Source organism: Pavona decussata, unplaced genomic scaffold (assembly GCF_977016875.1).
Source record: "Pavona decussata unplaced genomic scaffold, jaPavDecu1.1 SCAFFOLD_141, whole genome shotgun sequence".
NCBI classification, from domain to species: Eukaryota; Metazoa; Cnidaria; class Anthozoa; order Scleractinia; family Agariciidae; genus Pavona; species Pavona decussata.
In genome coordinates, this window is record NW_028145554.1 from 583,233 (window position 1) to 611,038 (window position 27,806).

At 39.5% G+C, this 27,806-nt stretch overlaps 1 long non-coding RNA gene across 1 annotated transcript; it reads right to left on the minus strand.

Annotated features, from left to right (window-relative positions):
• Positions 1-2,755: 2,755 nt before the first annotated feature.
• On the minus strand, positions 2,756-22,636 carry LOC146466726 (uncharacterized). The gene is made up of 3 exons (XR_014867930.1): positions 20,664-22,636; positions 5,426-14,545; positions 2,756-4,591 (listed from the first exon to the last, which is right to left on the minus strand). It is a non-coding gene; the product is annotated as an uncharacterized LOC146466726 (long non-coding RNA).
• Between the last annotated feature and the right edge of the window lie 5,170 nt (positions 22,637-27,806).

Genomic DNA, 27,806 nt, shown 5'->3' on the forward strand with positions numbered 1-27,806 from the left:
GGTCACACGACTTCCGACAGGGCCTCCCTGACGTACCCATTCTTCCAATGCTTGGTCGCTTTGTAAATCGGATCTGGTTGCAATCTGGAAGGGATATGCAATAACTTGGTCATTGTTTTGGGAGGCCTAATAAAATTGTAGTTGGTCAGTCTCATTGTTACGTAGTATAAACCCAAAAGATGCATTCAGCTTGAACACTGTGGACTGGTTGGTAAAGGTCTCCCCAAGGTGTTGTATAATCTCCTGAGGTTGAAGGGAAGTCTGGTGATAATAAAATTGTACCAATCTAACGGCCAATGACGACGGTACTCAGGCACAACGCGTTGCTTGTCTTTTGGAAAGTCAGTCAAGGCTGCGGGGCTTTCCTGCCAGTTGGAGATTGAGGCCGTTTTTTTCTCGATAAAGTTCGGCTTCATATCCTTGGCACTAGGTCCTGAATAAGGTAATCATACACTAATGCCTGATCTCAATCCCTCACATTAAAAAACGAGTTCAAACTCTATTGTTTCATTGTAGCTTGAATATATTTTAATTTAATTAGCAAAGTTTATCCTTGACACAGAAATTATTCCATTTCACTTCTTTTTCATCAAAAATTTGCATACGGTACAATGTCAAAACCAAAGACAAGCATCAACGTATTGTGGTTTACTGTATCAAGAAACAAGTTACCCTACGACTCATGCTCTTTATCAGATGTAACTTGGTAGAGACATGACGGCAAAGTTTATTTTACTTCTTACTTGAGTCATCTTTGTGTGATCGTTTTGTGGCTGCCGAGGGGTTTCTGTGAGCTCTTTGCTGGTGTAAATGAAATGGAGCCATTTTGTGAAAGACTTGTCCGCATGTAGAACACTTGTATTCTCAGTGAACTGCTTGCTTTTTGTGAATTTGTTGCTCATGTCGTTGCAAATTTGACGAGGGCGGGGGTTGCTCGCTGCTCGTAGATTTTGTGCTCCCTCTACTAATATAAGAGAAAAATAGAGACTGAAACAAATATAGATTTGAGAAATTGAGTGTCCTTTATATTGGGATATATTACAATTACAGTAAAGCAAATTCAAAGAGAAGCAACTTTTGGTTTGAGAAATTGGGATTTCACTGGAATGTAATTCTTTATTTAGTCCTTTTGTTTTTCTTTTCTGTCTTCTTTTGGCCACTTGGGCCACTAGGCTTGGGAGGACGCCACTTTGCATTAGACAGATCCCTAATGTTGACGTGATATACCTGGAAATGGCATAAAATTAATACCATTTCTTGTAAATGCTTACAGTTACAATGTATTCTATTTATCCTCAGTCCATTTCTAAGTAGTGCTGTTAAAATTTTACCTAGACATTTGGGTGGACTGGTGGAAAATAACTTTTTAAACAAGTGTACAGTTGAACCTTGATTATCTGGACTCGTCCGGACTGCGGTAAATAGTCCGGATAATCGAGAGTCCGGATAATCCAAAATATGAATATTAATGAGATAGAAATGTAAACAAAAGGTTACAGCAAAGAAAACACGACTTAAAATATGAAATCGGTTTCCCAGTAGGTCTTTGTTGAATAAACTTGGCGTAAAGAGCTTTATCCAACTGATCATCATCGGCCAGCTTCAGGGACTTTCAGTTTAATCCTTCGCCTGTCTCGATGCTGTCAGTAACTTTTAGGGTCTTGTCTTTCTTCTTCCGTATGTCAGAGATCTGCTGTTTTCTGATGCCAAATTCTTGAGCTAAATTTGTTCCTTTTTCTCCTTTATCCAAACGTGAAATAATTATCTCCTTGTCTTAAATCGATAAAATGGCTCGCTTTCGCTTCGTAGACATGTTTTTGATTTGAGTTTACGATCGCTCGCTCCTGTGTTTACATAGCCCACGTGGAAGGAACTAATCAAGCATGAAATTCCCTTGGCCAAAAAACAATTTAGCCAATCAGATATCAGCTGAACGCATCAGAGCATTTCTTTCTCTCGTCGTGCTTGCGGATTTCGATAAGCTGTTTCAACAGTCTTTTGAAAGGAGTATTGGGCTTTTTTGCGTCTTCAAGTTCAAAACATCTTAACTAATTAATATTCATGAAAAAATTGGGACCAGAGAAAAAGTCCGGATAATTGAATAGTAGGGATAATTGAGGTTCGACTGTACTGGCAGGGGATGCTCTGCGGATCTTCGCTTGCTTGACGAGAGGCACGCCATTACTTAGGGACCTTTAGGACACGTTCTTTTTAACAGCGCAAAAGCAACAACATCCTTTATTCAGCTCAACTCCAAACTAATTACTGCCACTATATTCCTTTTATGGACACTTGCCCTAGGAAGTTACTTAATCCGATGACACATTGTTTAGATCAGCATTAATTTACAAATCTTGGTGAGAATTATGGTCCACAGAACCAATAGAATACACGGTATGTGACTCAGCAAAACGTAAGTAATAATTTAGTAAGCGTTAGTTAGGTTCATCGGTTACGGAGTAGCATAGTTAATTAGACGGTAGTAAAGGCAGATTTGGAGCGGTGAACAACTCAATGAAGGGTAAAATTATAACACAAATTAGCACTGATCTAATAGCGTTGTTAGTTCAAAGTTAAGGGGAAATATAAGGCAACTAATACAACAGGTATAAGCAGGTGGAGAAGTTTTCCCGCGCAAGTTAAGTTTCAGGTGCTTTCCATTGATTCTGTTTTGAAAAGATAAAATCAACAATAATTGTTCCATCACACAAGGTACAATCATATGGTCAAGTAGCGCTGGATAACAAGGGTTTTGAATCACTTTTTAGAAATATACATACAAAACGTTTAAACTTACCCCATCATGGGTGGGGTCTGGCCTATCAACCAGCCAACCGGGGATGATTTTCCTCACCACTCTCTTCAGGGTGGGAGGGATACATACGTTGGTTGACACCCAACCTCTTCCCCAAGGGTGCGCCCACTTCCAAACTGCACGAGAAAAAGAAACATTAATTGACCGGAGCGATTTTTGAACACCGAGCCATTTATTTACATATCTCTCAACGCTTTATAGGACGAGACATAAAAACAAAAGGAAACATTGTAATTCAATGACATGCAAGTACGAGGCGAGGTATTTTACAGTTCAGCCAAAAAAGGCTGTTGTTATTGTTCTACAATAAAAGATGTGATCGGTCGATAAAATGTCTAAAGAAGATAAAATGAAGAAAGCTTGTTGGTTTCAAGCAAAGATCACACGCATAAAAGACACTAACAATAGCACCATCGTGTTATGCCTAGTGCTACAAAGCATTCCAACACATGTATAGTAAATAAAGTGGACCAAAGTGAGTCCTATAATCGCTCCCAATAAAAGAAAGATGAAATGGCTAAGAAGAACTACATGCTTGAGTTTCCACTTACCCACAACTTTGCCCACAAATTCCAGTAGAGCCGTGCCCGGCCGGTGTCTGGCGTTTCATTTGGTCCGAGAGTGAACCTTTCTAAAAGGTTCACAAGTCCCTCCGGAACTCTAAATCTGTGTAAAATGCAGGATTACTGCAAATAATTAATACATGCAAGGAAATTTCATCTGACTTACCCATTCTGTATTTTGCAATGGTAACAAACCAGGTGTGATCCATGGCATCCTGCACGACAATTTAATCAGCGGAGGAGGCCCGACTGGACTTAAACAGCGACAAAAGCACTCCGCCCTTTCACTAGGGAGATGTTGGTGGTAGTGGCCCGGATGCGGGAGCAGCAGTGCCCTCTAGCATTGATTTTGATTAGAAATTTGTTGGTGTTTCCGCTACAAAAAAGGACATGAGTTGAAAAATGCATGAAGGCAGTCTTGAAATAGGGTTCCAGATGCCAAGGGTTGTGCCATAATAGTTGTTTGTCGCAGCTCGGGCACTTAAAGGTTAAAACCCAGTGTGAATGCGTTGTTGAGTGATTAGATGATTGGGACGAGCGAACGTTCTACCACAAGTGTCGCAGCGATGTTCGTTACACTGTTTGTTGGTTGGTGGTTGCCCGTCACCTATTTGAATATCCTACAATTAGTTATTGCCTAATCATAGTATAAATCCTGACTATTTAACTGATTTATAAAGTACATGTGAAGGGGAATTTACTAACAAACAATCTGTCCTGTAGATTCAGGCAGAATAAAAAGTTGAAATTTTCTATCTTTTATGTCTATCTTTAACCGGCCTAGCAGGTTCCTTCAATTTATATCGGTTCCCTTCCCACTGAAAGGTTTCAATTTCATTGGTTCCCGTTGTCTCCCAGCTTCACTGGCCTAACCACACCGTCAACAAAAAATTGCATTTGCTGTAACTTAAGTTGGCGCCAATACTTATGAAGTTCATCGTGGGAGAACTCCTTTGTAAAAAAACTGAAGCGGCCTACAAAAAAGCTACGTTTCCCTATTAGTGTCTTATTGTTCCTTAAGCATAAAAGCAGTATTGATCAATTACTCTACACGCTTCGAGGCCCAGCATAACATAACACATAACGTGGAAGACAACCATTCCCAGAATAGACATCTTTTTCACCCATGCACGGCGTTTCTCATAGGAAGCGTGCACAAGTTCTTCCTTCCAATTATTGTAGCTGTTACTGTCATCAAAATGTAACAAACCACCTCCATCGCCTTTGCGTTTGATGAAAGTTGCTCTCTTCTTGTCTCACATTTTAACAAAGATCTTTTATAAAGGATGCTCGTTGATTCTCCCGCATCTTAACACTCAGCCATCAACTCTGAATAAAGTTTGATGTGGTCCTCACGTAGTCATCAGCCGTCATCGCCGTTTGAGACGGCCAAAGTGACACAAGTCAGCTTCCAAGCTTCATCAAGCTCAGCCCATCCCTAGCTGTGATTCTCTGTGCCACTCAAAAACTCACCGTCACAGTGTACGTTTGGACTTCAGCCATTATCAACAGTGCGTTGTGTATCCCGCCCACTCTACTGTGGACTTAAAGCCATCATCGATGAGAAGTCTGTTGAACTTTGGCTCGTCCCTGGAGCAATACAACAAGTGGCCTGCTGTGATTCATTGCAGTAACTTCTTCTTCTTCTTCTTCTTAGTGGCTGGACTTGGATCTTTACAGATGTTGTAAGTCGTCCTCTGAGTTATTATTGGCCAGACAAGAGGTATTCAGAATTGATAAAGTCATTAGGGGAAATTATGAGAAGAAACAAGCCTTGGTGAAGTGGAAGGGATACACTGATGACTTTAATTCTTGGGTTCCATTGAAGGATTTAGTGGATTTATGAAACAATATAAGATTAAATTAAATATCCAATGCGCCAAGAACAGGAACGATAATGCAAACCTTTTATGTCCATCTTTAACCAGCCTAGCAGGTTCCTTCAATTCATATCGGTTCCCTTCGCACTGAAAGGTTTCAATTTCAATCCCATTGGTTCCTGTTGTCTCCCAGCTTCACTGGCCAAAATCAAAATCTAACAAGCCACGTCCGTCTCCTCGTCTCCTTGCGTTTGTTGAAAGTTGCTCCCTTCTTGTCCCACATCTTTACAAAGATCTTTTAGAAAGGATGCTCATTGATTCTCCCACATGTTAACACTCAGTCATCAACCCTGAATTAAAGTGTGATGTGGTCATCACGTAGTCATCAGCCCTCATCGCCGATTAAGACAGCCCAAGTGACACAAGTCAGCTCCCAAGCATCGCCAAGCTCAGCCCATCCACGGGCGTGTTTGTCTGTGCCACTCAAGAACTCACCATCACAGTGCACTCGTGGACTTAAGCCATCATCCATAGTGCTTTGTGTGTCACGTGCATGCGACTGTGGACTTATAGCCATCAATGATGAGAAGTCTGTTGAACATTTGGTTCATCAACAGTAAAGCACTTGTCCATTGCAGAAAATCGTCCCCCGAGCAATACAACAAGTGGCCTGCTGTGATTGCACGCAACACAGGATAACATGATTTATCGTGTTTGAAGTAGTAGGCACTCCAGGGTACTACACGTTTAATTCTTTTGTATACGAAGAATAAGATAAGAACCTTTTCTTCCAATGTGATAAACTGATGGAGGATCGTTCCTCAGTCCTTTTTTAATAATGCGACTCTCACATCTCTTGCTGGCCAATGTGGCAGCCTTGCGAATATCTTGTTACTTGTAGTTCATGGGACTTGTAATCTTTAGGAAGCAACAGTGTCAATCGTTAGTATACTTCTCTGCGATGTTCCATTCTTGTCTCATACGGAGGATAAAACCAAACGAGAAATTCACTTTCAACACGTTAGGCTAGTCAGCAAAGATGCGGTTCAGTTGTTTGCAGAAAGCAGTGGGACCCCGTGAACAGGCAGAAATTATACCATTCTTGAAGTCAGTTTTGGCAGCTGAATCTGGTTCGGATTTGTGGCCAGTGCTCTCTGTACATTTAGGCAATATATGCTTCACCACTTGAAACAAGGTTGGCTGGGATGAGAATAGGATCACGTTGCTGGCTAGCAATGGTGTTTTAAGCACTTGTCTTGGGGTTTGGCTCTGAAGAGGTACTCATACTTGTTTGGTCCGGCCTCTTAGATCTTTTCGCCGACGGACCCTCTGATGTTTTAATGGCGGTACGCTTACGAGCTGCGAATATGAGCATTGTAGGGCGCGAGGTTGTGAAACGTTTTGCCACATGTACACATGTACAGTGAAAGTGCCTTGTGCAGCTCACTTCTTGTGTGCCTTGAGATGACGATTAAGGGTCGACTTGTCAGCAAACAGTTTATCGCAGCGCGGGCACTCGCAAGTTTAAAACCCAGTATGAATGCAGTGGTGAGTGATTAGATGATTGGGACGAGCAAACGTTTTACCACAAGTGTCGCAGCAATGTTACTTGCGCTGCTTCTTGACTAGTGGTTGCCTGTCACCCATTTGAACATCCGGCAATTAGTTATAACCTAATGTAAGTATAAACCTTAACTATTTAACTGATTATTAAAGTTCAAGTGAACGGAAATTTACTAACAAATGGTCCGTCTTGTAGATTCAGGCAGAATAAAAGTTAAAACAATGTATCATTTGTTTTGATTGAAATTTTCTATCTTTTATGTCTATCTTTAACCAGCCTAGCAGGTTCCTTCAATTTATATCGGTTCCCTTCCCACTGAAAGGTTTCAATTTCAATTCCATTGGTTCTCGTTGTCTCCCAGCTTCAATGGCCTAACCACACCATCAACAAAAAATTGCATTTGCTGTAACTTGAGTTGGTGTCATCCCATATGAAGTTCATCGTGGCAGAACTTTAATTTTGTAAAAAAAACTGAAGCGGCCTTTGAAAAAAGCTCCATTTCTCTCAGCCATCTTATTGTCACTTAAGCATAGAAGCAGTAGTGATCAATTACTCTACACGCTTGGAGGCCCAACATAACATAACACATAACGTGGAAGACAACCATTCGCAGAATAGATGTCTTTTTCACCCATGCACAGTTTCTCATAGGAAGTGTGCACAAGTTCAGCCTTCTGGTTATTGTAGCTGTTACTGTCATCAAAATGTAACAAGCCACGTCCGTCTCCTTTGGTTTTGTTGAAAGTTGCTCCGTTCTTGTCCCACATCTTTACAAAGATCTTAAGAAAGGATGCTCACTGATTTTCTCGCATCTTAACACTCAGTCATCAACTCTGAATTAAAGTTTGATGTGGTCATCATGTAGTCATCAGCCCTCATCGCCGTTTGAGACAGCCAAAGTGACACAAGTCAGCTCCCAAGCACCTTCAAGCTCAGCTCATCCACAGGTGTGTTGGTCTTTGCCACTCAAAAACTCACCATCACAGTGTACTTGTGGACTTTAGCCATCATCCATAGTGCTTTGTGTATCGGATCTGTTTGATTGTGGACTTTAAGCCATCATCGATGAGAAGTCTGTTGAACTTTGGCTCGTCAACACTAAAGCACTTGTCCATTGCATAAAATCGTCCCCCGAGCAATACAACAAGTGGCCTGCTGTGATTTATCGCAATAACTTCGTCCTCTTCTTCCTAGTGGCTGGACCTGTATGTTAACAGATGTTGTTAGGCGTGCCTTTTTTTTTGTATTTTCTTTGCCTGTTCCATGGTGTCCTCTTCCTTTCATACGGTATCACCATTCCCATTGCTTTCTTCCTTGTCAGAGAACTGCAAAGAGAGAACATGTGCTTCCTGTAAGATGACGACACCTTGTTTGAGAATAAACCTACAACCACAAGCAAATGGGAAAAGTTCAACTCGAAGGCCCTCGGAAACAAATACACTGGCACATGCAATGAAGGTTACTACCCATTTAAACAGGTCTAGATAATAAATATCTTCAAGTTGCAGCAAAGAACTACCCTTACTTTTTTCTTATTCACTGCCATTTCATCATTTGATTTCCAAAACGTGTGATCCATTATTCGGGCTTAAATTTGCAATACCGACCTTGTTGATTTATGAGATTAATCAACCATCTCCCATAATTTCATCGTAAAAACCACACCTCTTTTGTTGGGAAAACAAATACTGCTCTAACAAATCCTTTGAATGCCTCTGTGACGGAAGGTTTTTCCACTTCTGGATAACTATGGACTTTATGGTTCTCTGGTGTTTGGAAATAACTGACAATAGGGAAAATTAGACTCAAATGGGCAACTCGCTTGCGGGAAAGAGCCGTCACTCTCTTGAGATACGGGATCAAACCACGAAACTGGTATGCAGCAATGAGAGAAACTTGACTAGGGTTCAACAGCGTTTATTCTAGCACTCGTAGAGGTTGTTGCAGAAGTAATCGCGGATGAAATTGAAAAACAGTACAAACTGACTACGTTATATATGATTATATATTTTTAACTCTGGCAGCTGTTGTTGCTAAGGCTATTGTTAAAAGTAACCTAAATTGAAAATTCCTTTAAACAATAAATTACAAGAGCAACAGAGTCAGCAAAAGCTCTTGGAGCACGTACTAGCGAAGTATGAATAGAATTGCAAGGTCAGCGAGCAGCTGTCGAAGCACATACCATCGCTGTTTAATTACCGAAATTACCACCTTTAACAAAAACTGCATATTTGGAATTCTACGAATCAGCAAAACCATTCATACTTTAATCTGGATCTGGCTTTTGTGGTTAAGAGAGCAATGCCGAAAAGCAAATTAACAGCTATTGATGTCTGAAGGTTCGCCTAAATAACTCGAAATGGATTGAATTCAAATGATAAGTGTCAACTTGAATAGACACCGCGCAGTTTTAAAGGAAACTAGTTAAGGCCGATAGATTAACCTAAGTTAAGTAATTATTTGGCGAAATAGTATTTTTAGAAACAAACTCAAGGAACATTTATGTCGTGGCTCAATGTTCCGGAAAGCGCGTAAAATAAGTTTGTTGTGCCACAAGAACAAGAACTGTTGACTTTTATAGGATCATTGTTTAGCAAATAGCGCAAAGCATGAAAACAAAGCAATTATTTGACAAGTTCCCTTTACGGGTGACTGCAGCTGAATTTAAACAATTGGAGCAGCGTAATCATTGAAGCGAATCTTATAACAACTCCGTGGCAAAAACTGACATCTGAGCCTGAAAAGACTATTTTTAAACAAAAGCGTCGATTTGAAACTATTTATAGAAACTATTTTCGAACTCAAATGTTATTCACTGCCAAAAGCTTAATTCCTAAGTTTAAGCTAAATGCATACGCGAGCTTAATTACAACTTTCTTGACTCGACCGACACGAAACTCGCTGTTATAGCAAATTCTTTCCTAACACTCCTCTGACATCAAATTTGAGCCGTCCGCAGTGAACAGAGAGAGAGAACAAAACGAATCGGGAAATTGCTACAAGGGTCGTGGGACGAGTTGAAAAAGTTTGAAAATAAGATATTGTACTTTAGAAATGGTAGTTTGTGCCGAGTTGTTTGTACTTAACAACAAGTCTCTCGTGGGGTTTCTCACCCCAGGTGGCGTCTTTTCATCCAGTCGGCATACGCCAGTGCTTTATGTTTGGTAGTGAACGGCCGGTCGACTGGAATCAGTTCCCTTGCTGGGGGACATTCAATGTCGTCCAAAGCCGGTACAATTATTGGTACCACCAGATCTGGTATATCGCTTACCCAGGTGGCAATCAGATCGCGGATATACCGCCCCTTGGTCCACAGCGTGATGGCAAGTGGAACGGGACAACTGTCTTCAAACGTGTTCAAGAGAGTATCCTGAAGATAGATGAGTAGGGCAGTGTCCATCGCACACTGCGGTAAGCCGCTTGGATGAAGTGGCCAGTCATGGAGCTGGGATTTGAAACGGTAGGTCTGCAAAGGCATCCTCGCTATGTGTAAGTTATTCTGTGGTGTCAAACTGGCGCTGGCGGAAGACTTGATTCTGAAGAGACGCGAACGCCACTGCTTTCACAAAGAAGGGCATATCGCCAAGCTGAAAGCCATCAATTACTACGACAATGTTCAAGCAGGACATGTTTAGGTTGGTAACAAACTCAGGCTGAGTTGAGCCTTACTGCGTGGTTACTGGATGGAAGTTTTTTTTTGGTGTTTTGTAAAAAAGGTGTGAGGGAGAGGCCTTTTAGAAGTACCACTAATGGAGTACGTGCTGATAAACGTATAAAGGAGGGACAAGAAAAAAAAGGTGTGATGGTGGAGGGTAACAATGAACAAAATAAAGTGGAATTCGGACAGCAACCCTTGCCTATTATGCAAGCAGGCATGTCTTTGCCTCTTCCTTAGGATGGCCTCTAAGCTTTGTTATGAAGAATGTAACATGATTCACCTGCTCTAAAAACCCACTTGGAGTTGGGGCCTCGCTGACGTACCCATTCTAAGACATCAAGATTTCGTAATGCTTGAACGCTTTGTAAATCGGCTCTGGTTGCAATCTGGAAGCGGTATGCAATAAGTTGGTCATTGTTTTGGGAGGCGTAATAAAATTGTAGTTGGCCAGTCTTGTTGTTACGTAGTATAAACCCAAAGGACACTTTCAGCTTGAACACTGTGGACTGGTCGGTGAAGGTCTTATCAGGGTGTTGTATAATTTTCTGAGGTTGAAGGGAAGTCAGGTGATAAAATTGTACCAATCTAAAATACATTTTTGTCTGTTGAAATGAGTCCACATTTGATGCCAATTACGACGGTACTCAGGCACAATGCGTTGCTTGTCTTTTGGAAGGTCAGTCAAGGCTGTGGGATCTTCCTACTAGTTGGAGATTGAGGCCGCTTTTTTCGCGATAAAGTTCGGCTTCATATCCTTGGCACTAGGTCCTGAATGAAGTTATTAAACAGTAATGCCTGATCTCAATCCCTCGCATAAAAAAACTTTTTGTTTTATTGTAGCTCAAATATATTTTAGTTTAATTATGTCATATTTTGCTAACAATAAACTGCCATGTGTGTGGCCTTGACTAGTTGACCCTTGTTAACTCGTTAGTTTCCAAAGAATACTATTTGATAAGTATTGGCTGCAGACTGGATGGTTCCATTAAGTATTTAACTCGCGCCTGCCAATTGGGAAAACATACAAGATTTCAATATTAGTTAACATACCCCTGGAAATGCGAATGGCAGCATTCTATCCACTGTGAGACGGAGCAGATCACTTGGTATCTCGTTGTGCCAGATACAATTATCAATGATGTATTCACTTTTTCCTCTGTTCTAATAACTTATGGTTATAGCCATGTTGACAATGAACGAGGTCAACATGTATCCAACCATTTTGAATGACCAAGCTTGGTCAATAAATGATTTATAAAGTCGCCAAAAGAACACTAAAGCATTAATTTTCTTGTGGGAACACGGCTCCTGTATGGGATATACCTAACTGGCAAGGCATATGGTTTCTTCTGTCTTCTTTCGTCAGACAACATGAATACTAAGACATGAGTAGCTGCTGTTCGCTTCTTCTTGAACAGGTTGTGAAGGTGGCCTTTGGCCTCACAGGCCCTTAACGCTGATCACTGCAGGACTAACCATGGCAGTATTAAGGTTCATCAACTCTGCCTCATAGGCCTGTTGCAGCAGCTTCACCTGCTGCAGAAGAGCCTGAAATTCTACAACATTCCAGCTGGTACTTTTCAGGGATTCATCTGAAGTTAATAATAATAATAATAGTAATAATAATAATAATAATAATAATACTAATAATAATAATAATAATAATAATAATGATATTTATTTATATGAAGCAAATTCAACTATACAGTTTTCAAATGTACCTCACATATATGAACTATATATAATACTAATGAATGATAAAAATAGGAAAATCAAATCCAAATTTACATATAAAACTAAACTAACTTAACATACAATGTATGTGTATAAAATATACATCAACTTCATCTGTACGCTTGAATAAAAAGTGGGGTTTTAAGTTTTTGTTGAAAAGTACTGAGGTTTGACGTGCTTCTGATGTCATAAGGAAGAGCGTTTCACAATTTCTGTGCCGCTGCAATAAATGCTCTATCGCCAAGTGTTGGTGAGGTCTTAATCATGGGTGGGTTTTCAACAGCTGTGTTAAAACCCTCAACATCATCATCTAACTGATGCATCCACGACCTCAACTTCACTTCAAGATCATCACAACTTACACAACCAGCCAAGCCAGTCACCAGATGAACTCTTATCATCATACCCCCTTTTTGAAACCCCTGTAATTTTCCATCACCCATATCTTAATTCCCATACCAAACACCTTTCGTGCATTCCATTAATGCCTCCTTTGGGTCTGCGGCATCCAGTTTTACCCAGAAATTCACACTAGTGTTGGCTTCCTTTAGGTCTTAAAATGAATAACATCAATATGACATTTGCGAACCACTTTGTTTGATATTTTAATGAGGATCTTGTTAGTTACTAGAAACTACTCATACTACTACCGCTACTACTATATCAACAAAAGTGACCTAGAGGCCGTTATGTTTCTTGCATAATACTATCATGCTACCAAGTCTCCACAATAAAATGAGCAAAAGCCTTCATAGCATAGTTTTCCTTCTTTGTTTAGGCTACTTTTGACTAGAGGAAATGTACTTTAAAGCTGTTCCGTCCCGACAAGGATGTTTTGTCTTATTCATGTTGGCAACGATTTCACCCCAGAGTAGGCTCCTATTTTATAGGAAAATCTGTTTGTGATAATCACGAGGAATAAATTTGAAAATCAAAGGAAACTGAAAGTGTTTTTAAAATTAGCTGTAACCTGCTTTAACCCTTTCCCCCTAAGGGAGATAATAGGGACATGTATCTTGTTCCCTCATGGCTTCTGGCCATAATTGAGTGATCTAAGGAGCCTTCAGAAAAAGTCCTCTATAGCAAAAACTAATCACTACTCAGACATATAATGCAGACAAAACTTGTAGCAAAATCTATGAGTTATTTAATTCCAATAAGAAATGTATAATATTTACAGTCAATAACAAGAAAATAAACTTGATTTGTGAACATTTGTCTGTCTCCTTTCAACCACCATGTTTTCTACAGAAGCTCAAAGTATTCTATTTACAGTAAATGTTTACATTCAAGAAGTCAAAAACTACAAAAATTTAACTTACATTTCAATTCCATTGCCTGAATAATGCCAGCTAGTTTGAATGCAAAATACATTGATCGTGAGATTCAAATTTTGTGTCAATGTTACAAACCAGCCTCGGAGTCATTTGCAAATCACTCCATACAAGCCATTCGGCACCACTTTGTTTGCTTATTCTTTAAGCAATGCTTTCCAAAACACCAAGTTAATGCGAACTAAATTCCCCGACAAAGTCCTTGTCAACTTGACGCGAAACTGTCGAGAGACCACAACAAGTAACGCCACCACTTGCGCGACTTGCGGCCCACAGCAAATTTCTTTGCTGGTCGTTCAACACCTCCCATGTTCTCGTTGTCCGAGATGGTGGCATTGACAGTGGGAACTTGAATAACATTTCCATCACGTTGTTTCCTGTTGACTGTTTGGTCGCCAACTGGATTGGAGTGAGTGCTCAGAAATCAAACTAGTTTTTTGTCGTTCCAAACTGATGCGACCAGGTTTCCAGGGCAACAAAATTTCGATTAACCCTTTCATAAGGCTTACACTTCAGCTGTTTGCGGCGACAAATCATTTGGAAAGCCTCGGTGACTGGAGCCAGTTGTTCCACACTGTATGTGTCATCTCTCAGCAAATCACAAGCAAGTTAAATAGGTGTGAAAAAATTGTCACAGAATATGTGGTGATGCTTTCCAATGAATGATTCACTAAGTTCTCGCACAATGCGATAGCCAAGTCCGTGCTCTGTGATGCTGCCATCTTGTCTTCCTATATAAACTTGCAAGTTACAAACATAGCCATTCGATGAATCAGCGAATTCCCAGACTTTTATGCCCCTGGTTATGGGTTTCAATAGAACGTATTGTTTCATGCTCAATTGTCCTTTGAAGGCGACCATTCCTTCGTCCACAGAAAGATTCTGGCGAGGCCGACATTCTTCTCAACAGGCTTTCACAACTGCTTCGAGTAGAGTTCGAACTTTGAACAGTTTGTCATGATTTGATTGACTTCGTGGTATCACATTTTCATTGTTATTAAGATGAAGGTACTCTGTCTGTTTATCAAATCTGTCTCTGGGCATTACTCTCTTTACTCTGAGGGTTTCGTCTGTGGACCAGTACAGAGATGTTTTGGGAAGGTTGTGATACCAAACAGCACGTAGGGTCCAAAGAATGCTTGCATTTCACCACTATGGGTTCATCAGGAAAAGAGGGCTGAAAAAAATCTTAGCACTACCATCTTTGGTATCTCCACTAAAAGCTTCAGCTCTCGCAGTAAAAGGTGTTACATTTATGGGAGTTCGATCGCGACTCCATCCGATTTTGCCATGTTCTTCATCATCTTCTGCGAATTTTAAGTCAAAAGATCTTCTGTGTTGACACTAGAAACAGAAATGTCACTTTCACTTTCACTCCTGTTCTTACTTTCCAAATCACTTGCATCTGAAAGCAGGGATGCCGCCATCACAGAACACTTGAGAAAATTTTCCCACTTAATTTGCTTGCATATTTTGTATGGAACAGTTGTCATGTGCATGGGTAAGAACTCTCCTGATAACCCATAGGTGCCCAGCAACAGATGGTGGTCTCTCCTTCAGGTTGGTGGGAATGTTAGGGTCATCTTTTGCTTGGTATCTGTCACAGCCCTCCTTGAGTTCTTTTTACGTTACCAGGAGCCAAGAGCCCTCGAATGCTTCCCTAGCATCTTCGGGACATGACTTTTCTCTGGCTTCCGTTTGCCTCTGCTCATATCGCTGAAGGTCCCTCACGACCTGACTACGCAACATTTCCTCGGGGTCTGAGGAGACTAGTTCCAAGTTCTGGGTCGACATGCCTCTATTTGAGCCATTCCTGCTGCTCCTTTCTCGCCCCCTCCACTCTGCTCCTCTTGGTCTTTTCTGCCTGAAGCATATTTTGTAGGGCTCACCAAACGCTTGAACTAGTATGTGCTGAGCCTCCTGTCCATCGCCAGTTGATCGGACGGTCCAAAGTTTAGCCTTCTGATGAACACTTAAGACATTGCCTGCAACTGCTTACATACATCAAAATAGTCTGAGCGAGGGTGCCATTAAATCTCTCCATAAGCCCATCACATTGTGGATGATAGGAGGTTGTAAAAACCTTCGTGTCCATTAAATAACAGACCTCTTACAGTAGGCTGGACAGGAAATTGGAACCTCGATCTGACAACAGCGTTCGCGCCATGATTTCACTGACTAATAAATCCGCAATTGAGCAGCATCAATGGAGGGTACCAGGCCTTTCCCGATTGCGCTGGTAAAATCCTAAAAAGTGCTGGCAAAAATGCCTAAAAAGTGCTCAAAATCTCAAAATAGAGCTCAAAAAGTGCTAAAAGTTGTGAACACTTAGCTCTAAGCTTTTCGTAAATATGTCAATTTTTACTGAAGTAATTACTTACAATCTATTTTAATCTATTTATTTGATCATGCTTCCATTTGTGCTCTTAAAAAAACTAAAGCCTGTTACGAATGTTTAATAAATTCAGCAGGACCGCCTAGACATCAGATGATTGAGAAATTTGAGATGACACACATGATACATCAGCCAATCAGAAACTTCTTTTCTCACGCTTTGTAAGGATAAGTCCACGTGCCTTTCCATGACAAGTCTTTTATTCTTGACAACATCACTAGTTATTCAAATTTATGACCTAGAACACGATTCTCATTGCGAGCGACAGTTTTTGCTTTAAAATGTTTTAGAAGACATCTGTTGCTCAAAATTTGGTCGAAATATGAAATATTGCTCAAATGCTGCCCAAAGTGCCAAAAAGTGCTTAAGGGTGCTAAAAATGCAAAAATACTGCTCCAAACTCAAAAGGGCTCTAAAGGTTCTCAGCGCAATCGGAAAGGCCTAGAAGGTACTGCAAAGGCCTCTGGGAAACAGGTTAAATAATCGCTGAAGACCACAATATATTAGTTCAGTACATAATAATAATAATAGTAATATTGATTTGTATTGCGCAAATATCAATCCAAGAAATTACATCTGCGCATTACATTGACTCAACAAAATCCTAAATAAACCTAGTACATATTCCAACTTAGAAATCGTCTTATTTACAAATTGTTCCAACTACTGCATAAGTAAAAATAATATACAAATCCTTCATAATAAATACCATCAAGTTTACAAATGGTAGCCTGCTGCTGATAAAAGAAAATGGAAAGAAAGAAATTGCCACCAGAATGGCAACATAATTACGGACATGACTGATCAAAAGCAGCATAAATTTGACATCACCATGATTGGCATATTTTACTTCATGGTTCAGGTACGCTTTTTGAGGCAAAGGTTTCGTCTCTGACCAATTTCACACGCAATTAAAATAAAAAATAATAATAAATGACTTCATTTAAGTGTTGAAGCGTTTAACGCTGCAGCGCTAATTGTAGACACTTTAAACCGCTGTAATAAATGTGCAAACTAAAAATAATATTGATGGGAGGCAAATCAGTTAGCTATTTACGAAGTGTGGCCTTGGCCACCACTAGGCCACACCGCCTCCCACTAAAAGTTTTGAAAACAATTTTATAATTGTCCTCTGTGCGTTTAGTGCCTTAGACTAAGTCGCATGCAAAAATGGACCTTTAGATATCTGTATCCATTAGTCTACCCTCATCAGACTCGTGAAGCAACTTTGAGCTCCTATGTAACCCAAAATAAAACTGGTTGCGTTTTAGTTTAAGGAAGCCCCCAGAAGGCCCTTGCAAAGATGATCTGCCATAACTATAGCCAAAAGAACATACTGTCGGATCAGATTTTGCATCTAAAGTGAGAGGGAGGAAATGAGGGTAATGGAGAATTGCCCAAAGGAAAATTAACGATGCTTGCTTCCAAAGAAATTGAGACAGCCAAAGTGGCATAAGTCAGCTCCCAAGCATCATCAAGCTCAGCCCATCCACTGGCGTGGTTGTCTGTGCCACTCAAAAACTCACCATCACAGTGTACTTGTGGACTTTAGCTATCATCCATAGTGCTTTGTGTATCCCACCCACTCGACTGTGGACTTTAAGCCATTATCGATGAGAAGTCCGTTGAACTTTGGCTTGTCAACACTAAAGCACTTGTCCATTGCATAAAATCGCCCCCCAAGTAATAAAACAAGTGGCCTGCTGTAATTTATCACAATAACTTCGTCCTCTTCTTGTTTGTGGCTGGACTTGGATCTTTACAGATGTTGTTAGGCGTGCTCTTGTTTTTGACTTTCTTTGCCCGTTCGACGGTGTCTTCTCCGTCAGAGAACTGCAAAGAAGGAAAATATGCTTCTTGTAAGATGACAACACCTTGTTTGAGGATAAATCTGCACACAACGTGCCTTCATACTACAACAAACACAGTGCATCACACAATGGGCACATGTCAGAACGGCATAGTCACATTTATGCACGTTGATAGGATAAACTTACAACCACAAGCAAATGAGAAAAGTCCAACACAAGAAAAGTCCAATACGAAGGCCCTTGAAAACAAATACACTGGCACATGCAATGAAGGTTTCTACCCATTTCAACAGGTCGAGTGAATAAATCACTTCAATCACCAAAGCGCCCTAGATCAGCAAAGAACTACGCTGACTTTTTCTTACTCACTCCTATTTCATCATCCGGTTTCCAAAACATGTGATCCATTAATCAGCGACAAAATTTGCAATACCGACCTTGTTGATCGATGTGATTAATAATGAATTTCTTAAAACCATCCCGCATAATTTCATCGTGTCAACCACACCTCTCTTGTTGGGAAAACAAATACTGCTCTAACAAATCCTTAGAACGCTTGTTCCAACACTTCACTGAATACAAAGAATTTGCCAATTCAAGGTTTCGCTTGAACAACTCATTCTCTAATCTATAAATATACTCGAGCAGATTCATGTATTCCAACGTCTGCAAATCTTTTATAGCAAGAAGACCGGTCTCGACATTTAGGAAACAACGCTTTCTTAAATGCAACCAAGGAAGAAGACTAACTCCCACTAAGTCCCACTGACAAATACACACAGCCTACAACACTGTCATCCAATGGTTTTTTTTTGTAAAAACAACAATATACAAGCAAGCACAAGTTGAATGAGAGGAATGAAAATTGTGTGAGAAAAACAAGTGCTTAAAAACTAAACATGTAAAGTCCACAAGAATCACAGTCCCTTTGATTTGCTACTGGAATTGATTGTTGAATAATCCAAGTCAAAGGAATCTTCTCCGTCTATTTTGTGGTATAACAAAGACAAAATTTATAAAAAATCAGGGAAACTAGTTGGCCCGTCTCCTGGGGCAGGCATAATGGATACTCTTGCATCAACTGGTGCAGATATGTTAATTCAGCATGGAATACCTGGGATGGGTAAGAAAGCAGTTGAAATAGGCCGATATTATGGGTCTGAAGCACTTAGAAACCCCAAACTGCAGAAGAAAGCTATTGATTATGCTCTTTCTAAGGCAACTCTTTTTATTCAAAAGACTTGGATCAGAGATGTTGGATCAATTATCAACCAAAATACGACCCAAAAGAAGGTACAAAACGGACCGCAAGGGTCTGGATAGTGGTACAATATTAAGTCAATAAGAAACTCCAGGAAAAGCAGCTGACAAGTCAATGGACATCATTCAGAAATTAGTTCCATCAACGAAAGAGGTGTTCGATAGATACAAATCTGGAGACATTGCCAAAAGTGCATTCAGTACAGATATTTGATTATTTTCCAAACAGTTCTGGACTGTAAAAGCTGGCAAGAAAACATTAGAAAAATACAAAGATTATCCATGTGATAGTGTGGTTCAGATTGAAAGCAAATATCATAACACACCATTGTGTGAGAGTTATCGTGCGATTGGTTGGCAGCCACCAAATTGGGGAGAATATGAGAGAGGAATTGGAGGAAGACCGATAAGTGGTGGTTCAATTGATATACACAAGGCTATCGCAAAGCTTACGAAACCAAAGGCTGGTTGGACTCTTCCTGGACACAAATATACTGGTCCATACAATGAATTGGAGAATCAAGTCAAATGGGATCCAAAAACGGGACAAATATTAGAAATATACGACAAACCAACTGGCAAAACTGATGCAATAGCTATGCAACATGACGTTGATTATTCAGTCTGCAAAGATGACAAAAAATGCAAAAACAAAGCTGATAAAAAGATGGTTCAAGCATTGGATAATGTGCCATATTATGAGCGTCAGTGGGGTCATTGGTTGGCTCAAAATATGATAAATACAAAACAGAAACTAGGTCTTAGGGTTCCAAAAAACGTCAAAGGCCGTAGGATAAAGAGAAAAACTGGCAACAAAAAAATAGCCAATGAGCTGCATAAACCCATAAAGCAAAACTTTACTCGGCGGCGTGTTATTGTAAATAATATTGAAGTAATATGGGCTGCTGATCTTGTTGAAATGTAACAATTCAGTAGATGGAATAAAGGTAAAAAGTATCTTCTCATGGTTATAGACGTTTTCAGCAAATACAGCTGGATTGTCCCATTATAAGATAAAAAAGGTGAAACTATAACTAAAGCATTTCAAAGCATATTCAAAGAGTGTCAAAAACCGGAGTATCTGTGGACTGATAAAGGCTCAGAGTTCTACAACAAACATTTCAAAGACTTGCTCAATGAACATAACATAACACGGTATTCGACTGAAAATGAAGAAAAATCATCAGTGGTAGAGCATTGGAGTCAAACAATTAAAAATAAAATGTGGAAGCAAGTCACCGTCCGAGGCAATACACTGTATTTGGATATGTTGCCTGAAATATTGAAACAGTAGAACAACACCAAACATGGTTCAATAAAAATGATGCCGGCAGAAGCTAGTAAAAAGATGAATGAAGGGACTGTTTACTTCAATCTATATGGCAATTTGAAACAATTATCATCCAAACCAAAATTTAAAGTTGGTGACAAGTTTCGAATATCAAAGTACAAAAGAAAAGTGTTCGATAAAGGTTACGCATCAAAGTGGACAGAAGAGGTGTTCATTATCGATAAAATTCAATACACCAATCCAATCACATACAAGGATCTCAATGATGAAGAAATAAAAGGAAGTTTTTATGAGCTGGAGTTATTGAAAGCAAAGCAGAAGATATTTAGAATCGATAAAGTTATGAGGAGAGATTACAAGAAGAAACAAGCTTTGGTCAAGTGGAAAGGATACAATGATGACTTTAACTCTTGGATACTATTGAAGGATTTGGTTGATGTGCAAAAATAATATAACCAGTGTTGTAGCGATACAGTCACTGCCTCACGAATATTTAATAGCGAAGTCTATCCAAGAATAAATCTATTGTTGGGTGGACTATAATGCAAGATAAAGGATATTCTTATCACAAAAAGCGTCTACCAACATGAGAACGATGAAAGTGGAGAAATAAATGTCCAATGCGCCAAGAACAGGAACGATAATATGGCAAACACAAACGTTTACAAAATGGCGGACACTTCAAATAAAAGACTAGTGTCCAGTCCCCTTGGGATTGTGTCGACGTATACATGCAATAACCCGCAGAAAAGCGCATGCGTATGAATCCAAGTTAAGCAATATTAAGCATTATACAGAAAAATAGTACCACAAGTGTAAAAATTTCAGAACAGAGTAAACTATATAGGTGATCGGCTCATCGTCATTGTTGGAACCTAGGGTGGTGAACGCTGGCCCCTGTCTGAAACCTGTTTGACGGCTCATGCAGATGGTGAATTACTGAGTAGTGGGGGATGTCTTCCAGTGGACGGTACCTACGGGTGAGCCCACTCAGGCCCTACTGGTAACAGGGGGTGCTCAGAGTTCGTCCCAGGACTCAACCTCTGTCCCAGAGGTAAAAAGGCAAGAACAGCCACCGAGCACCCCCCGACAAGGATTTTGTCCATTTTCATGACTAGTCACACAACGTCAAGTGTGACAGTAATGGCACCCAGTCACACAAAATATTCTGTTAATCCATAAATTTAAATTATGTTATTTGTAATTCAGATTTAAAAACAAAAATTTAAGAATATGGATAGAAATGCAATTAACGAAAACAGGGGAAAAACACCACATATATGTATTAATTAAGGCTCTATCGTCTTTGAAAATAGCAATTTGGAAGAACTGGCCAAAAGTTGTATCAAGATGGGTGCAAATGATCCTTAAAACACCATATGTGTGTATTAATTGGAAAAATGATAAATTCAAAATGGCAATCTCTCAAAACGGGGCAAAAGTAGTGTATTCATGGGTGAATTAGCGCCCAAAACATCTTTCAGGTGGAAAAATGAAGATCTCGTAAAATGAGGTAAAAGTAGTGTCAGCACAGGTGAAAAGGGGCGGAAAAACACCTTATGTATGCATGAATTGAAAAAAATGTGCTGAAACCCTCAAATTAGTCACTAATGTTTTAATTGAAATTTTCTATCTTTTATGTCCCTCTTTAACCAGCCTAGCTGGTTCCTTCAATTTATATCGGTTCCCTTCCCACTGAAAGGTTTCGAATTCAATTACATTGGTTCCCGTTGTCTCCCCGCTTCTTTTGCCTAACCACACCATCAACCAAAAATTGCAATTTCTGTAACTTGAGTTGGCGCCATCCCATATGAAGTTTTTGGCCCCCGTTCACCTGTGCTGACATTACTTTTCCCCATTTTGAGATCGCCCTTTTTCAAATTCAAAGACAATAGACCCCCAATTCATGCATACATATAGTGTTTTTCACCCCTTTTTCTTCAATTGCATTTTTTTAGCCACTTTTTGAAATACCTTTGAATTCAGTAAGGGTATCCGAATGATAGTTTCAAGCCCAAAAACAACCATCTTTTTGATAATAATTTTTCAGTCAAGGCTTAAAAGGATATTTTCTTATTGCGAAAACAGGTTTTGCCTTCACTAAACACATAGCACGGCCGATGAGTGCTTCATTTTCGCATTGCAGATTACTGTTGAAATGGCACAACATTCAGATGTAAATCTTTAGTCGACAACGAAAATGATACAAACCATAGAACTTACCTTAGTAACGTTCATCCGGACGTCTGAAAACGACCTACCGGATAACACCAGAAACGTGTAATGCCCGCCTGCTGCTTGGGCTGAATGCAACATTAAACTTCCAATTTTGTCGAGGTCCCTTGGATTTCATGTGATGTCACCAAATTCTAGCATTCAAAACCAGGAGGCCTATAAAAGTTTTACCTTTATTCAAGGAAATATTACCTAAAAATATGTCTTTTTACAATTTCTTTATAGCTCGATGCGTACTTCCTTTTGAACATAGAACGGTTTCAATTTCCGAGGTTTCATCGTGTGTAACATCAAGAGGACGGCCGTGACAGAGCTGTTCCGTATCTTAAAAATGCCTTTTCGGGTGATTTTGAACATTCTAAACAATCTAAGTTTGAGGAGAAATATTTGTCTTGACATTCGAAAATTCACAAGGGAAAACAAACCTCTTCTGGCAAAGGAGAACTCAAGATGTTTTTTCCTATTTCCGGTCGCCATGTTTGTGTCCCTCTGAGGGACGCCAACATGGCGTCTTCATACTAAGCTCTATAAATTTGTGTGAAACATTTTGTCAAATAACTCTAGTACGGTATACCATACAGACCTTACACTTGGATAGGTTTCTTATTTACTTATCTATAACATGTCAATTTCTTGACTTCATTAATGGAATAGTTTCAATTTTTTTTTCACACACGGGGCAATGGAAACACGGATGGACGGGGAAACTCTTCAAAATCACTTGGGTAAAAGCCTTTCTCCTGGGGAACACTCGCTGGCTGCGGGAAGGACCGAGATCTCTTACGGCAAGCGAATTTCTTTGAGACAGTAAAACCACACAGAACTTGGCTCCAACGTAGGGTTTAATACCAAAACTATAACCAAAGAAAATCTTACAAAGCACTTGTATTTACGTGTAAAGCTAGTAAAGCATTTGAATTACATCATTTGCCAACGAGTCAGATTACAGCATACAACAATCATTTCTGAAAGTCTATTATACGAAATCTAAGCTTATTCTGAAACATTAATAACTTTCAAAAGCTACACAGGTGGATAACAGGTTAACAAAAGGCTAGCGCAGGTTACAATAACACTTCAACACTCAATTACAGTTATGATCTTATAGAAACCGTTTACGCCTAAATGAATACAACAGGTTATGTTTATGGTTTAATGAACTTGAAACTAAGGAACTTAGTATTTTCTACGTTGGTTTTTATATTTTTTATCAGCAAAGCAAATGAAACTTAATAGCTATAAATCCTCTCATGACATTCCTCTCATCTTAGCTCGAAACCCTCCTGGGTCGAGCAATAAAAAAAGAAAGAAAAAAAAAAAGTAATTGGATAAAAGTGCAGTGAGGAAAATTTGAAAAATAATTGGCTACATGAACTGTTTTTGTTTTTGATTTGTTTTGAAATGGTTTTGTATTTTTTTGTTGTTGTTTTGTTGGTGGTTTTTAACATTTTGTATTTATTTTTGTGCCTGAACCAATGAAGGATGGCTTCCTTTAGCAAAGGCAGCAACATGGCTCGGTTGTTGTGATGGTGGCAAAGCTCCCGAGCACGATTGAAATCCACTTGACCGCACAGTTATTAGGAGCAGGCAACGCATACCTGGGTACTTGTCTTTCATGGTTGCTTCATTGTGGACAGATATTGTGATAATGAACACTCATGCTACAAGAAAAACATACGGGTCGCCCATCGCTTGATGTTTCCCAATCGGTTGAGGCTCTCTTCCTCGTTGTGCAAGGCCATTAAATGCATACATCCACCAGTCTTTCTAAACTAGTAATTTGATACAGCACGTGGCTTTCCATGCATTGCACAAGTTTGGTAAATTCGTCAAACTGATGTTGATAGTACTTTTGTAGTTCTGAATAAGTGGCAACTTTACTGAACTTTGTAGTTGAAAATGTAAGATCATTCAACTGTGTTTGTGTCTAAATTAGTGTTTGAAGAGACTGGTCGTGGGTATTGAGTGAAGCACTGGTAAATGTAGTGCGATCTTTTAATCTGACTATTTTCCATATTCTCATACATTATGAGATTGAATCAACAGTGCGGGCCACTTCCATTGCTTGTTGAAGTGTTTCCAGTATTTAGTCCGGACGTTTGACCTTTAATGGTTGTATCAATCCTTTGGTAAAATATGTTACTTTGTCCACCTCAGTCATATTTAGCCCACTGAATAGTTTGAGTATGTGGTTAATGAATCTGACAATACTTCATTTTGACCCTGTCAGTGAGCAACTAAATGCTGTTGCTTAATCCAGGTGCGGTCTTAAGAAGAATATTGTTTCAACAAGGCTTGCTTTGAGTTTTTAAAGCCTTCTCACTTTGTGGGTGGTAATTCAAACGTAGAAGTTACCACTGTTTCAGCACAACTACATTGATTCCTTGGATTCCAAAACTAGGAAATTTCTCACTGAGAATATTTAAGAATAATCTTCTACACCTTTCCTCACGGGAATTTTTCGTTTTTCATTTTTACAAAATGGAAATTTTCTTTACTGGTTAAAATTGGAAAACGCGAAATTTCTTGTTTTAAAATTAAAAGTGAAAGGTTTAAAAGGTAATTTTTATCCTGAAACAAAGAAGGATTTGATTGAATTAATTCTTCAAAGCAAAGAATGCTGAGTTGAACCTACTCATTTTAAAATTGTTGAAATGGCAAGGAGAAATAAGATTTAATACCGTACAATCCTCATGAAGTAAGTCAAGTTGAAAGAGGTTTTTGGACTTGCTACCAAATATGATAATCCCAGATGAAATACATATTTACAAGGTTGAACAATAACTTTGAATTCACCACTAGCACAGAAGAGATGGATGGAGTGAATGAAAGCGCAACAAAACTTGCAATGTGGTTAAAAATGGACAAACCATAGTCAACAATGTTGAATATAAATTTAAAAGAAAATAAATAAATCCTTATTTTTTAAGGGAAATATGAATGCGTTGAAGAGTGATTAGATGATTGGGACTAGCAAACGTTTTAGTGTCGGAGGGATGTTCCTTACGCTGTTTCTTGGCTGGTGGTTGCCTGTCACCCAATTGAATATCCTACAATTAGTTATTACTTAATCTCAGTATAAACCTTAACTACTTAGCTGATTATTAAAGTACAAGTGGAGGGAAATTTACTAACAAATGGTCCGTCTTGTAGATTCAGGCAGAATAAAAGTTAAAACAACGTATCTGTTTTGATTGAAATTTTCTATCTTTTATGCCCATCTTTAACCAGCTTAGCAGGTTCCTTCAATTTATATCAGTTCCCTTGCCACTGAAAGGTTTCAGTTTCAATTTTAGTTGTTGTCATTGTCTCCCAGCTTCACTGGCCAAACCACACCATCAACAAAAAATTGCATTTGCTGTAACTTGAGTTGGTGCCATCCCTTATAAAGTTGATTGTGGCAGAACTCATTTGTAAAAAAACTGAGGCAGCCTTCAGAAATACTGCGTTTCTCTACAACTATCTTAGTGTCACTTAAGCATAAAAGCAGCATTGATCAATTACTTTACACGCTTGGAGGCCCAGCATAACATAACACATAACGTGGAAGACAACCTTTCCCAGAATAGATGTCTTTTTCACCAATGCACAGCATTTTTCATAGGAAGTGCGCACAAGTTCAGCCTTCCAGTTATTGTAGCTGTTACCATCATCAAAATGTAACAAGCCACCTCTGTCGCCTTTGCATCTGTTGAAAGTTGCTCCGTTCTTGTCCCACATCTTTACAAAGATCTTTTAGAAAGGTTGCTTGTTGATTCTCCCGCATTTTAACACTCAGTCATCAACTCTGAATTAAAGTTTGATGTGGTGATCATGTAGTCATTAGCCCTAGTCGCCACTTGAGACAGTCAAAGTGACATAAGTCAGCTCCCAAGCATCATCAAGCTCAGCCCATCCGCTGGCGTGGTTCTCTGTGCCACTCAAAAACTCACCATCACAGTGTACTTGTGGACTTTAGCCATCAGCCATAGTGCTTTGTGTATCCCACCCGCTCGACTGTGGACTTTAAGCCATCATTGATGAAGCACTTGTCAATTGCATAAAATCGTCCCCTAAGCAATACATTAAGTGGTCTGCTGTGATTTATTGTAATTACTTCATCCTCTTCTTCTTTGTGGCTGGACTTGGATCTTTACAGATGTTGTTAGGCGTGCCCTTGTTTTTGACTTTCTTTGCCTGTTCCACAATATCTTTTCCGTCCTCCTTCTTTCCATCCCTATCACCATCCCCATCGCTTTCTTCCTCGTCAGAGAACTGCAAAGAGAGAAAATATGCTTCTTGTAAGATGACGACACCTTGTTTGAGGATAAATCTGCGCACAACTTGCCCTCATACTACAACAAACACAGTGCATCACACAATGGGTACATGTCAGGAAGGCATAGTCACATTTACGCATGTTGATAGGATAAACCTACAACCACAAGCAAATGAGAAAAGTTCAACACGAAGGCCCTTGAAAACAAATACACTGGCACATGCAATGAAGGTTTCTACCTATTTCAACAGGTCGAGTGAATAAACCACTTCAACTTGAAGAACAGGCTAGATCCGAACACCAAAGCACCCTAGATCAGCAAAGAACTACCCTGACTTTTTTCTAAATTTTATTACATCCTAGTAGTGGAATCTTTTGACAGATCAAGCAATGATGCCATTGCAAAAAATGGCAACGTTTCGGCCTTGAACATGGTGGTCTTTTTCCACACACTTTTCTCTCCTGCAGCCTTCCCATTATTTGTCGCCCACTCAATCATGAGGTCTTTCTCCTGCCTATTTAACTCACTTCTTGCCTTTAGATGCTTGTAGCTTTTGCATGGCATTTAGTGGAGTGCTCTGGCGCAACACAGGATACCATGATTTATCGTGTGCGTAGTATTAGGCACTCAAGGGTACTACACATTTAATCCTTTTGTATACGAAGATTAAGATAAGAACGTTTCCTCCAATGTCATAAACTGATGGAGGATTGTTCCTCAGTTCTTTTTTAATCATTTGACCCTCACATCTCTTGTGAGGAAATTGAAATTTTCTATCTTTCATGTCCATCTTTGACCAGCCTAGCAGGTTCCTTCGGTTCTCTTCCCACTGAAAGGTTTCAATTTCAATTTCATTGGTTCCCGTTGTCTCCCATCTTCACTGGCCTAACCACACCATGAACAAAAATTTGCTTTTGGTGTTACTTGAGTTAGCTCCATCCCTTATGAAGTTCATCATGGGAGAACTCCTTTGTAAAAAACCTAAAGCGGCCTACAAAATAAACTGCGTTTCTCTACAAGCATCTTATTGTCACTTAAGCATAAAAGCAGCTTTGATCAATAATTCT